Below are 13,531 nucleotides of genomic sequence, written 5' to 3' on the forward strand. Positions count from 1 at the left end.
AATTGGGGTGGATGACATCACAAACTATGCCATTGAGCGCTCTCTCTCTCTCACACACACACACACACCCTGCCAGGTAACCTCATAAGCTTACTTTCCTTAAGGAAAGTAGGCTAAAAACAATTATACATAAGGCCCTTTGTGATGCTGCTATGAATCCTGCACATTTGGCAACAAGGATGGGTCTGCTGATAGCTGAACAACCTGCACGAAGTGTGAATCTGTTCTCAGGTTCTATTGGTAAGTAGTCTGAAGCAAGCCCTAACTGGAACATGAGTAGATGCTGTGTTAATGGCTGCCCTTGGACACATTGTAGAGTTTGATGCTAGTCAATTTGCTTACTGGAATATCTTATGCAGAGAGGTTTTCATTTTATCTTGAAATAAACAAAATGGATGGTCCTAAACATAAACACTAGCTTGAAACTAGGGGTGTGCATGGAACCGATTTAGCTTTCCATTCTGAGCTCAGAACAGAATGCAAAACGGCCTGAACCTTCCAAACGGAACATCAGGGCAACAGTGGAGGCCAGGTGAACTAGAGACATGCCACGGTGGTGCAGGATGCTGGCTGGAACACCACTGCGGCAGCTTGAAGTGCCAGCCCTGGATGTTGTTGTTGTAAGAGAAGAGCTTTGATTGCTTTAATGTTAAAGCCAGGGAACCTGTAAGAGCTTCAATAACTTTAATGCTAAAGGAACCGGTAAGTGCTTGGATTAATGTAATTCTAAAGGTACCTCTTGCCATCCCCCAGCGCCACCCTCCCTATCTTAAACTTTTTTTAAAAAAGCTGGAACACATGGAACGTTCTGGACAGAATGGGCTTATTATGTTCTGAGCTCAGAACAGGACCCACATTTTTGGGGTGTTCTGTTCCAAGCTCAGAAAACTTGAAATAGCCCATTCCAATTTGGAAGATTCTGCACATCCCTACTTGAAACCAAAGCACCCCTTGGCATACATAACACCTGCAACCAAAGTAGGTTTTATATCCACATTAGGAGACAATTTAATGCAAAGCTGATCTAAGCATAATGGCTAGCCATTGACTGGCCTATCCTCTATGGATATGTTGAATGCTCGTAAGGGCTCAACTGAACAACTTCAATATTTACCTTAGTGTTAACCCATTCAATGCAGTTGATAATGCTGATTGGTACTATTTCCTTCTTCTGAGTCCTTCCTGGTGTTATTTGCCCACCCAGGTGTTTAATTGCATTGAGAACAAGAAAGAGGCAGAATACAAAGCTATGGATAAAATGATGCAGGTAAAACATCTGGCCACACAACTTTATTAATAAATAACTATACACAGTGAACACAAGGCTTCATAGAGATAGCTGGATGGAAGATTCTAAGTTAACTTAAATCCCCTATTGAGTTGTGTGCAGACAGGCAAAGAATCCAAGTCTCTAACCATAATTTGACTGGCTATAATTGAGCTGCAGGCTAGCCGTCCCCAGGACCAGAGGTTTGCCCTCGTCCCTCATGACAGAAGTGCGTAACTAGAGGTCCCCACAGCCCCAGGCAAAGCCTCATTATTAAAGGAAGCCCCTGCTTAATAGAATGCCTGCCCAGCCCTGCATTCTTCTGCCATCCAGCTAACGATGCCTACGAAGTTGTGACAAATTAAGCAAATAAAAGCCAGATAGAATTAAAACTAAAACCTCTGTTCCAATGAGGGCAAAAATCCATCCACCTAAGGCCAATCGGGGTGGCAGACAAAATTCCCTCACCCCCCGCCCAAAGGGTGACCAACAGAACCCTGGAAAAGTCCTGAAAGCAGGTTCTGGTGACCCATGTGATTTTGTTTAACATCCATGATGTTAACTAAAGTCACTTATGAAGTTCTTCAAAACATCCTCAACAGAAATGCTCAACAAAGTCACATAGGTAATCACAGCCAAACTGACTATATGGTAATGAGAGCAAAGGAAACTCATGACTGAGTTGTGCTAAGGTTGGGTTGAAGTTGCAATGTGTGTGGGTTTGTCTGGAGATGGGGAGGCAGGGAGTGCCTTTGTTGAATGTGGGGCAGCTATTCCGGTGGTGGTGGGGAATAGAAGAAGAAACGTTGGCAGGGCAGCAGGCTGTTCCAGGGGAAGGGTGGTCAGAAATCTAATAGCTGTCCCCCTTTCCGGCTGTTCTGCCAGCTCTTTGACCTCGGGGAGCACTACCAACATCCCACATAACCTTACCTTGCTCCTCTGCAATGCCAGGTTGGTCCAAAATAAATCAGAACTCATCCATGATTTGATCATGGATGAAGGGGCCGACCTGATGTGTATTACTGAGACTTGGTTGGGGGAGGCTAGTGGCCCAGTTTGGTCCCAGCTTCTCCCTCCAGGATATTCTGTAGATGAGCAGGTGAGGGGACGTGGGCGGGGAGGTGGAGTGGCTGTGGTCTATAAGGATAACATCTCCCTTACCAGGGTCCCTGTCAGGGTATCGGACCATATTGAATGTGTGTACTTGAGTTTGGGGACCAGGGATAGATTGGGACTTCTGTTGGTGTACCGATCGCCCTGCTGCCCAACGGAATCCCTTACTGTGCTCATGGACTTGGTTGCGGAACTTGCATTGGAGTCTCCCAGACTTTTGGTGCTTCAATGTTCATTTTGGGAACAATCTGTCCAGGGCAGCTCAGGAGTTCATAGCAGCCATGACAACGATGGGCCTATCCCAAGCGGTCTCTGGGTCGACGCGTATTGCAGGTCACACGCTTGATTTGGTCTTTTATTCTGATCAGGGTGGTGTTCCGTGGGTGGGGACTCCTACGATCTCCCCATTGTCATGGATGGACCACCATCTGGTTAAGGTTGGACTTACAACTGCTTTCCACTTTCGCAGGGGCGAGGTGCCTATTATAATGGTCCGCCCAAAGAGGTTACTGGATCTGGTAGGATTCCAAGAAGCCTTGGAGGGATTTAATGTTGGCTCTGCTGGTAAACCTGTTGATGCCCTGGTTGAGAACTGGAACAACTTGCTCACCAGGGCAGTAGACACGATTGCTCCCAGGCATCCCCTCCAACCCGCTTCATAATTGGCCCATGGTATAAGGAAGATCTATGGGGGCTGAAGCGGCAAGGTAGGTGACTGGAGCGCAAGTGGAGAAAAACTCGATTCGAATCTGACAGATTTTTCGCAGACAAAATCTCTCGGATTCGGGCCGACTTAGATGGAGACTCCACAATTAATTTGATGTCTGAACTGGAGGTGTCTGACAACTCCTCTTATACAATTTGACTGGTTCAATTTCAGTTTGTGACTCCTGATGATGTGGACAAGCTGCTTGGAGCGGTGAGGCCTACCACGTGTCCTCTTGACCCTTGTCCAACAGGGCTTGTTCGATCTAGCAGGGAGGCTGTTGTAGGCGGCCTGGTAGAAATCATAAATGCTTCTCTGAGGGAGGGTAGGATGCCTCCTTGTCTTAAGGAGGCAATTATTAGACCTCTTCTAAAGAAGCCTGCGTTAGATCCCTCAGTGTTGAGCAATTATAGGCCTGTTTCCAATCTCCCATGGCTGGGCAAGGTAATTGAGAGGGTGGTGGGCTCTCAGCTCCAGGCGCTCTTGGAGGAAACTGATTATCTGGACCCATTTCAAACTGGCTTTCGAGCGGGCTATGGGGTGGAGACTGCCTTGGTCAGCCTGGTGGATGATCTCCAATTGGCAATGGACAGAGGAAGTGTGACACTGTTGGTCCTCTTGGATCTCTCGGCGGCTTTCGATACTATCAACCATAGTATCCTTCTGGAATATTTGAGGGGGTTGGGGGTTGGGAGGCACTGTTTTACAGTGGTTTCACTCCTACCTCTCGCACAGATTCCAGATGGTGTCGATTGGAGACTGTTCTTCAAAATCTGAGCTTAAGTATGGTGCCCCTCAAGGCTCCGTACTTTCTCCAATGCTTTTTAACATCTGCATGAAATCCCTGGGAGAGATCATCAGGGGATTTAGAGCTGGGTGTTACCAGTATGCTGATGACACCCAGATATACTTCTCCATGTCAACTTCTTCAGGAGTTGGCATATCCTCCCTAAATTCCTGCCTGGAAGCAGTAATGGGCTGGATGAGGGAGAATAAACTGAAGTTGAATCCAGATAAGACGGAGGTACTTATTGTGTGGGGTCGGAACTCTAGAGACTATTTTGATCTGCCTGTTCTAGACGGGGTCACACTTCCCCAAAAGGAACAGGTTCGCAGTCTGAGAGTGCTTCTGGATCAACATCTCTCCTTGGTTTCTCAGGTTGAGGCGGTGGCCAGGGGTGCTTTTTATCAGCTCCAGCTGATACGCCAGCTGTGCCCGTTTCTCGAGATCAATGACCTCAAAACAGTGGTACATTTGTTGGTAACCTCCAGACTTGACTTCTGTAATGTACTCTACGTGGGGCTGCCTTTGTACATAATCCGGCAACTTCAGTTGGTTCAGAATGTGGCAGCCAGATTGGTCTCTGGGTCATCTCGGAAAGACCACATTACTCCTTTGTTGATGGATTTACAGTGGCTGCCAATAGTTTTCCAGGCAAAATACAAAGTGCTAGTTATAACTTATAAAGCCCTAAACGGCTTAGGCCCCGGGTATTTAAGAGAGCGTCTTCTCCGCTATGAGCCCCACCACCCATTGAGGTCACTTGAGGAGGTCTGTCTCCAGTTGCCACCAACTCGTTTGGTGGCTACACAGAGACGGGCCTTCTCGACTGCTGCCCCGAGGTTGTGGAATGCACTCCCTGCTGAGATACGAGCCTCCCCATCTCTGGCATTTTTCAAAAAACACCTGAAAACACATCTCTTCAGCCAGGCTTTCTCAGCTTTTATAAACTTGTTTTTAAATTCTTCTGATTATTTAATTGTTGTTTTACGATGTTTTTAATTGTTAATTATTTTTATGCTTTATAATTTTTGTTTTAAGTATTAATTGATTTTAATGGTGTTTTAATATAAACCGCCCTGAGCCTTTTGGAAGGGTGGTATGGATTTTTTAATAATAAATAAATAATAAATAAATGATAGGGGTATGCAATCTGGTTTGATATAGAACTGGTTTGATATAGAACCAGTTCGGTTTGAAGGTGTGAAGCCGAGCTGAACCACCCCCAATTCAACTCAACCTTGGACCCAACCCTCCCAGCTGTTAAGGAGGTTTGTGAGCCATTTTAATCTAATCCACAAATAAATTAGTACTTAATGCCTTTGGGGAGCTTCTCTGAGACTGCAAGGGAGGGTGGAGATTACCCCTGCTGGCCTTCCTGATGCAAAGAATAGCTCAGTTTGCATGTTCTTCGGCCTGTTCTGGGTCTTCCCCCCCTCATGGTGGCCATTTTGGAGGCCACTGCGCATGTGCAATGGACCTCTGTGTGGCTGGATCCAGGCCATGCAGAGGCCCATTGCTCATGTGCCTCCAAAATGGCCTCCACGAGGGGGGAAGGCCCAGCACGGGCCAAAGAACACTCGAATCAGGCAAATTTTGGCATCAGGAAGGCTGACGGGGGGACGAGGAACCTCCCTGTGGCCTTGGAGAAGCCCCCCGAAGGGTGTAAATATGAAAAAAAAGTCAAAATGGCTTGCAGCTCCCCCCCAACTGAACTAGGGTGGGGGTCGATGGGGTGGCAAAACCAAACTGGTCTGGTTCGGGTCCTGTTTGGCCAGTCAGTTTTGTGCACACCCCTAACCCATGACAGTCAAAGAAAAGAAGAAAAAGAAGAAAACATGGTACTGAAAAGAGCAACATCAAAAGAACACTAATGTGTTTAGAGGAAATGTCCTGCTACTCTCCCCTCTTTTTCCCTTGCCTGTCTGGACTGTGCCAGTGCCAGCCCCAGCAATGGCAGGGGTGGGGGAGAAACACAGTGAAGAAACTCTTATTTGGCACTTGGCAGCTGTGAGCAGTGGGGTGGGGGGAGCAATGTGCCAGCAGCAGGGGCAAGCAGCGAATCTTCTGCCCCAGGAGCTAGTCCAGCCTGTCTTCCTGCTGTGGCGGCTGCTGCCACTACCACCATGTTTCCTCCTCCCCACATTTCTTCTTCTCCGGTCTCTGACCATTTCTACCCCGCGCCGCCTCAAGTCATGGTCAGCTGGGGAGGAAGCTGTTGTTTGCCCAGCAGTTTCCCTCGCCCTGCCCAGCCCTACCAGCTGCCACCACTGTGTGCGCCAACTCCAATGATGGAGCCCAGCTGGCTGGCTGGTGGGAGGGAGAGAGGGAGGGATCGAGCAGTGGGGGCCCAGCCATCACATGAGTCTCACCGGCGTGCTCAGCTGCCCGACATGGTGCAAGCGGCAATCTGTAGCGGCAGTCTTGGAAGTCCGGTCCAAGGGGCACCACTGCCAAGAACTGCCAAAATGGGACATATGTGTTAACACAAAAAGCACACACAAAATGAAAGAAGAGTTCCAGATCAGGCCTAGTATTTTTATTTTTTTAAAAAAAATTAAAATTATGCTTGCATTAAGCACATGTCAAATTACATTTTTAAAAAATGAATAAAAGGTATAATTTGGCATGTTTTGAATGTGATCTGCCTGATCAATACTTGCATTTATGAGGGAGGCATCTCATACACTCTTACCATTAAATGTATTATATAAGACCTTTGTTCCCAATCTGCTGAATCAAATTTGTTTCTCGAGTAGATTGCACCTTCTGATAATTTAATCTTGGCCTTTGCATGTTCCAACTTCCTCTTCATAAACATAAACATATGGATAATGTCACCTATCAGCTGGTAGGGTTTTGTTGATCGTTTAAATGTTATTTCTCAAGCACAGTGAAAGGCTCAATGCGGAAATCACAACAGATAAGTAAACATCATCATTATCTGACCTTTACTTTGCCAAAGTGCTGTAGAAAGTGCATAAAAGGCGGGTTTTATAACTGCAACTCAAAGCACATTTTGTGTTAAATTTCCCCCTGAGGGAAGGCATACCCTTAGTGCTGACATTGCATTATATTGGGAGAGGTTAATGTGCTTTGTGGTGTGTTATTAAACAGATTTGGTTTCTACTTGTTTATGGCCACTGTGCAAGGGGAAATTAAATAGCTGGGAGAGGGGCGCTTTTTTGCCTTTTATTTTAAAGGCTGGAAGATAACTTGGAGCTCTCTACCTAATCTGACATCATAAAGCCTAGTCTAAATTTCAATACGTAAAGGCCAAATGAGGCAACTTGCTAAATATGTGCGTGCCACAGAAAAAGCAACCATGTAGGGGCTGAGCAACTTTGGAGAAGGCTCTGGGACAAGAGGTGAAGATGGGCCCCTGCCACTGAGCCCCCTCCCTTACCTTCCCCTCCTCTCCCCAGGTTTATTTGCTGCAGAAGAACTATGAAGACATGGTGGGAAACAAAATGATCTCCACAAACATTTTCTCTCGCTCCTGTGCAAATACGATCATATACTCCTCATGCGAGAGAGTGAAGAGCAGCTGATATCCAGCCAGGCCCCGTCCCCCTCTGAGGTCTGGGGACATTTGTCCTGGCCATGTTCAATTATAGCTACACCCCTGCAGCCATACATTAATATCCCTCCATAGTAGAACTTATCTTTTTTCCTGACATTATGAGTTCATAATGCTATTATGATGTTCCTCATTTCTCACCCCTCTTGCTAATGGCAGCCAATGCTATAGTCTGAGCACAGGGAAACACAGAATACCTTGATGTCAAAACATGAGGTAAGTTATCTTAGATGTTACAGCTGGGCAGAGGGAGCCAAATGCACAATTTTTTTTTCAATACCTGTGCATTTAGCAGAGTTTCCATATGATACTTCTATAATTTTTTCATAAGATGACACTTCGGAACTGCCTATGGTGGTACATTGCACAGGACTGCCACTTTATCTGAGCAGATGATAGGGACCCTGACTATTTGACTCCCCAGTATCAATTAGGCACACATGGTCTTCTGTTATTCAGCACTGTGAAAAGAAAGAATACAAGTTTCCATACTATAGAAGTATGAATAGGGATTACAGGCCTTTAGGGCTGGGGGAGAGAAAATCTTGGGCAAATGGTAGCATCCCCATCAAAATGTGTGGGCCACGTTGCATTGAAAGGCAATAGAGGAGGAAGCTTGGTTTCCTCCTAAAGGGATAGTTCACTGGCAGCACTGTGGAAGGAAGGAAGCAAAAGAAGAGAAAGGGGCCTCATAGCATCCTAGTAAGTCATGATATTGGGAGCAGCACTGGAAGGGATTTCAGGCCCAGAAATTGCAGGGTCAAAAATCAAATCCATGATGTATTACTTTCTAAATCCTTCCAACCACCCAATCTTATTGGAATAACTGAAGAAACAGTGGCTGACATGCTGTGCAGCCTTATGAAGACAGACAAGACAAGAGCTCCGTCCTCGCAAGAAATGGTTAAACTAACAGTTAGTGAGGCTTGCTTCACAGTGCTGGGCAGGTGTGGTTTTTTAATTTTTTTAAAAAAAAATAAATTAATCAGATTTGTTTTATATTTTTTAGCTCAATATTTTAAAAATCTTGTTTTTAAATTTTATTGTGAGCCACCTTGGGATTTTCTTAATGAAAGGCGGGGTATAAATTTAACAATAAATAAAAATAAATAAATAAGTGGAACTGATTTTCACTTCTTTCTCCTCCCCACAAAAGCCCCCTTTTTTTTTTGCTTCCAGGAATATGTCCATAAGGTCATGTACTGTAGCCCTCACAGACATATTTTTGCACATGAAAATGGCTTTTGTGGAGAGGAGAGAAAAGCAACAATTGTTTTCCCCTCCTCCTCTGCATGCCCAGCGCTGCAAAGTAAGCCTTGTGTTTTGTTCGTTAAGTTGCTTCTTGCAAGAATGAAGTTCTTGCTCCACCCCCATAAGGCTGCACAGTGTGTCAGCCATTAAAGATTATCTGTGCCTTTTTTATTTTTCATATAGTATAATTCTGCCTAAACATGACTGAAACCACTATTCATAGTCTAGTGAACAAAAGTGTGTGGGGGGGACCAGGCTTGGGTGGCCTAGGGGTCAAGTCTTCTTGTATGATGTACAGTTTGATCTTGATCTTAATCCAGGGTCAAAGTCACCTGGTATGATATACGGCATTCACACATAATTTCAAATAAAGGGAGAAAAACTTGGGATAGTAATAAACTAGCTAGGGACAGAAGAAGCATCATTTAGCATATGTATTATTCACTAAATTATTATTATAAATTATTAATTTTCTTCGACAGCCAGGTATTTTGGTTTTGCAAGTTAACCCTTGTCTTTAAAAATGTGTCCTCAAAGACATACGTTGCAAGATAATGAGTCCTGGGAGATTTCATGAGGAAAAGTGATCTGGTGTGCATTTATAAATCTGTAGTACTTCAAATAATAAGCAATAGTAAAATAAAGTTAACAAACTTAAGGATACTGAAAATAGTTTCAATACTTCATTGCTTGCAATTTTTTTATCTATCTCTTTATAAATTCTATTGTTGAGTTGAGAATATGGATCCTATACTGCAGTAAAGATATGCTGGTGAAGTGGAGGGGGATCTCATGAGACAATTGAGAACACTCTTGCATGTTCAGTTGCTGCACTTCTTGAACAGTATCCACCAAAGGAACTTGCACATCAGATCTGTGCCAGAGACTGCAGGATATGAATGGGTGACCTCATGGTTACCTAAGCACTTTGTACAAAGTCACTACAGTGACACCGTTAGTTAATGGTTACAGAGGGGAACCAATACAGTTAAGGTCTGGACTGATACAGGGATGTCCTCTTAGCCCACTCCTTTATGTAATTGCTTTAGACCACTTTTGGAGATTATTGCACTCTAATCCTCATCTGGAGGGTATTTAATCGAAGCGTTCTTCTTTTCAGTCAGGTAGGGAAGAGTCTGCAGGAAGTACAGGAGGTGAGCCAGGAGATGCAGAAGCATCTATGTTTTTTCAACCAAGCCTTCCGACGGCAAGAGCATGCTGCAGTGGTGATGGCTTACAGAAGGGCGTCTAGCACAGTGATGAATGCAAAAAAGTGATAAATGCAAAAAAGAGCATGTGTTTGACTAGGTGTGTTACTCCAGTGGGGGCTAAGTGGAAGACTGCCCCACTAGATCTGGAAGAATCAAGCCTGTCATTGCTCGAATGAGCAGCACGGCCCATTTGCCCCACCCTCCTTTGCAAAGGCATGAGTCCTGAATGGAGCCCATTTGGGACCAAAGGGGGTGTGGTTTGCCGCACACTGTGGCCACTGGCATTCCTCTCCCTCTGTCCATCTAGGGAGATGGATGGTGGCAGAGGAATTCCAGGCTGATCGCGACCGCAGTGGTGGCATCTGGCCTAGGGGCAGACAGCGGGTAAGCGGCCAGAGCGGGCATCGTAAGGCCTCCTCAGCGGGGGCTGAGCATTTTATGGAGCTGGGAGGGCAAGAGAGTCTCTGGAGCGGCGACTCCTTGCAGTATGGGGCCTCGGGGGGGGAGGTTGCTGGGGTGGAGGGCCTGCAGCTCTGGTTGTCTCCTTGGGCTATTTCTAAGGAGCATTTGGGGGCATACTTGGTTAGGTCGAGCCCCAGTGGGATCAGTAGGGAAAAACTAGTTAAACTCAATGGATGTAGGCCCCTTTCCCCCGAGGCCGTACAGGGTGTGATTGAGCATTTCGACAACATTTGTTCATCCCCTTATGAGTCAGCACTATTCCAGGCAGCTACCTACAGGCCTTCTTTGGGACCTTTAGGGCTAGTGAGCTTTTTCCCAAAGGGAGAGTGGGCCCCTCCAACAGGGTATTGCAGGGGAGAGACCTAGTTTTACAGTCAGGTTCTGTTGAGTCGCTGTTGCGTTTTTCCAGAACTGATCAGAGGGGCCGGGGGCATGTGGTTGTGCTGCATCGTGCTGACAACCTATTACTTTGCCCGGTTGGGGCTTTTGAGCGCTATGTGGCCCTGAGAGGGTCGAGGGAGAGGTGCCTCTTTGTGCACGCGGATGGGAGGCCTTGGTCTCAGTTTCAAATTTGGGCTGTGGTGCGTAGGGCCCTGGTGACAGCTAGGGTTTCTACTGTGCATTTTTCCTTACATTCTGTTTGCATTGGCACAGCCTCTGCAGCTTCTTGTTTAGGTTTTCCTGGTGCTGCCATTCAGTGGATTGGCTGATGGCATTCAGGTGTGTATAAGCTCTACGTTCATTGAGATTATTGAGTACTGCTACTAGTGTCATCTGTTCCTTGCAGGAGCAGCGAAGCTGGTTGAGTGAGTCCAAGTCCTCATCCTGGGGCACTCCACTGTGTTCTGGTTCCACAAGATGGCATGTGGGGGCAAGCCTGGAATGCAGCTAGGACTGGGGAGGTGGGCTTTGATCTCATGGATCAGCCAAAGGGGTATGTTCTTTGCCCAATTTTTGCCCATGCTGCGGGAATATTTGGAGGTTCACTCTCTGCCTGACATTTTGCTGCTTCACTTGCGGGGGAGAGTTAGTTATACAGTCAGGGCTGTCCCTTATTCACAGGGCCCGGAAGGACATACGATTGGTCGAGAGGTAGTTCCTGAGTCTGGTTGTGAGTTGGTCCAAACTGTTGCAGTGCAGGGTTTGGAGATGGCGTGGATTGATATAGCACATAGGAAAATTGATGTTGCCCTGTCCCAGTTCATTGAGTTCCTAGGAGAAGCGTGTTTGGAACATCCAGACAATGTTTTTTCAGCTGCTAGTTGTATAGGGGTGATGGGGTCCACTTGTTGCCATTAGGCACATGGATTTTTTTAGAAGAACTGAGGCGGGGATTGGCTGCTGCACTGCATGGCTGATCGGTTGTGTGGGGGGTTAAGCTAGGCTAACCCCTGCTTGGCAGGAACAGTGTGATGTGAAGTAATGGCTGAACTTCAGTGAGCACCTTCAGGTAAGTGTTTGGCTATTAGATGGGCAGGTCTGTTCTTTAGAGACGTGGCAGCTCAGGGAATTTTGACCTTGCATGCTCTACTCTGTCGGGTGACACCCTTTGGAAAGCTTGGCAGCTTCTGGGGGTGTTGCTGAGGGCAGAGATCTGGCCTTAGGTTGGCTAAGAAGGGCAGTCTCTGATTTAAAGCATTGGGGGCTGTCTGGATCCAAGGTGCATTGCCAGTACTAATTAGGCAAGGCCCTGATTAGTTACCTCAATGTGGGGGTGGAGCGCCAATCACATCTAACATCTGCCTCTTATTTGAGTAATAAATTGTGGCCCTTCATTACCATATACTTGTGTCTCATATCTTATTGGGTGTGGGAGCAAGCAGTAATTGGTGAAGCAGAGGGGGGAGTACCCAATGTTATAATCCTCTAAGTGTATTTTGGTACAGTCAAGGAAGGGTGGAGAGATAACTGGACCATGTGGGACAACAAAACTATCCCATCTCCAGTCGTGTAGACCATGGAAATTAAACATCTTTTTAAAAGTAGCATTCTTCATAGCCTATTATTTACCATTGGCTCTGGTCCTGCAGCAGTTTATCCACCACAGAACAAGAACATCAGGAAGGTGACCAACACCCTCTTCCATTTCCTGTATGGCACAGACAGTTTTCTGTTGGCCAGAGCAGTCTCATTCACAACTCCCGGGGATAGGGGCCTGGACCTGCTGGTTCTGGATCCATGCCTGCTGCCTACTTTTGTCACAATGAATTTCAAACATGTGGTGGATCTCCAGGAAGATCCCTCCAGAGCCATGGTGAGCAACTTAATATTGCATCTATGGGATGGCAGGTGGCTGCACACCATGTGGGGAACAAGATGGTGGGTCAAATCCCCAGCAGAATACTGGCAGCAATGAAGCTCACTTTACCAACATACCTGGGCAAAGCAGCATTACATATCCATTGATGGGCCATACCTGCAACCAGTGTGAAAGGACAATTTGAAACACTGGCAAGGAAAGTCTGTAACAGCATCTATCCAACAGTCCTAGAGGAAAAGATTCTGAACCCGCATAGAGAGAGGAAGAGGGAGTGCGCCTCAGTGCTGTTCTACATTGGAGACATTTCTTTCCAGATCCTGGCTTTCAGGGATTCTTCAGTTCTGCACCACCTGCGGGAATTGCAACGCATACCTCAAGGTGTGTGACAATGTTGAGGGCCAACCATGGCTGTCTAAGGAAGACCTTAAATGCCTCTGAACATTTAATGTCCTTAAATGGCCCTACACAGTTCTGGGTATTGAGTACATGCCAGTCACAACCACGGCACATGTAATAAAGGAATGCCTGGCCTCTAAAGTGGTGTGCAAGGGGATGCCCCATGTTTTAAATTGGCCAGATTTGAAAAAAACAAAATTGGGAGGATATCTGTTCCGAGAGGGCCTGCTTGATCACTACACGGGGCCTCAGGGTCAAGAGAGGAAGAAGTGGTTCCACATTAAGGTACCCTGCTCAATTGTCCAGATTCATAGCCTCTTTACGCTCAAAGTGTTGTTTTTTCAGAGGAGGAAGGAACTGTATATGCTTAGGATGGTCAACAGCTGCGGAGAGAAGGTCTGTGCAGCCAGTTCTATTTTCATTTATTTGAAACTGAGAGAACTGCCCAGTTTCACGAAAGCTACCTCACCTTCTTTTAAATGGGTGAAATGTTGGAAGTGGGCC

General features: G+C 46.3%; 1 long non-coding RNA gene across 1 annotated transcript in view; it reads left to right on the forward strand.

The window, feature by feature from the left end:
- The first annotated feature begins 544 nt into the window (after nt 1–544).
- Nucleotides 545–13,531, forward strand: part of LOC128325751 (uncharacterized) — a 54,702-nt gene continuing 41,715 nt past the window's right edge. Inside the window, exon 1 of the long non-coding RNA XR_008307599.1 lies at nt 545–702. This is a non-coding gene — a long non-coding RNA (uncharacterized LOC128325751). The remainder of the gene's footprint in view (nt 703–13,531) is intronic.

Source organism: Hemicordylus capensis, chromosome 5 (genome assembly GCF_027244095.1).
Source record: "Hemicordylus capensis ecotype Gifberg chromosome 5, rHemCap1.1.pri, whole genome shotgun sequence".
Taxonomy (NCBI): domain Eukaryota; kingdom Metazoa; phylum Chordata; class Lepidosauria; order Squamata; family Cordylidae; genus Hemicordylus; species Hemicordylus capensis.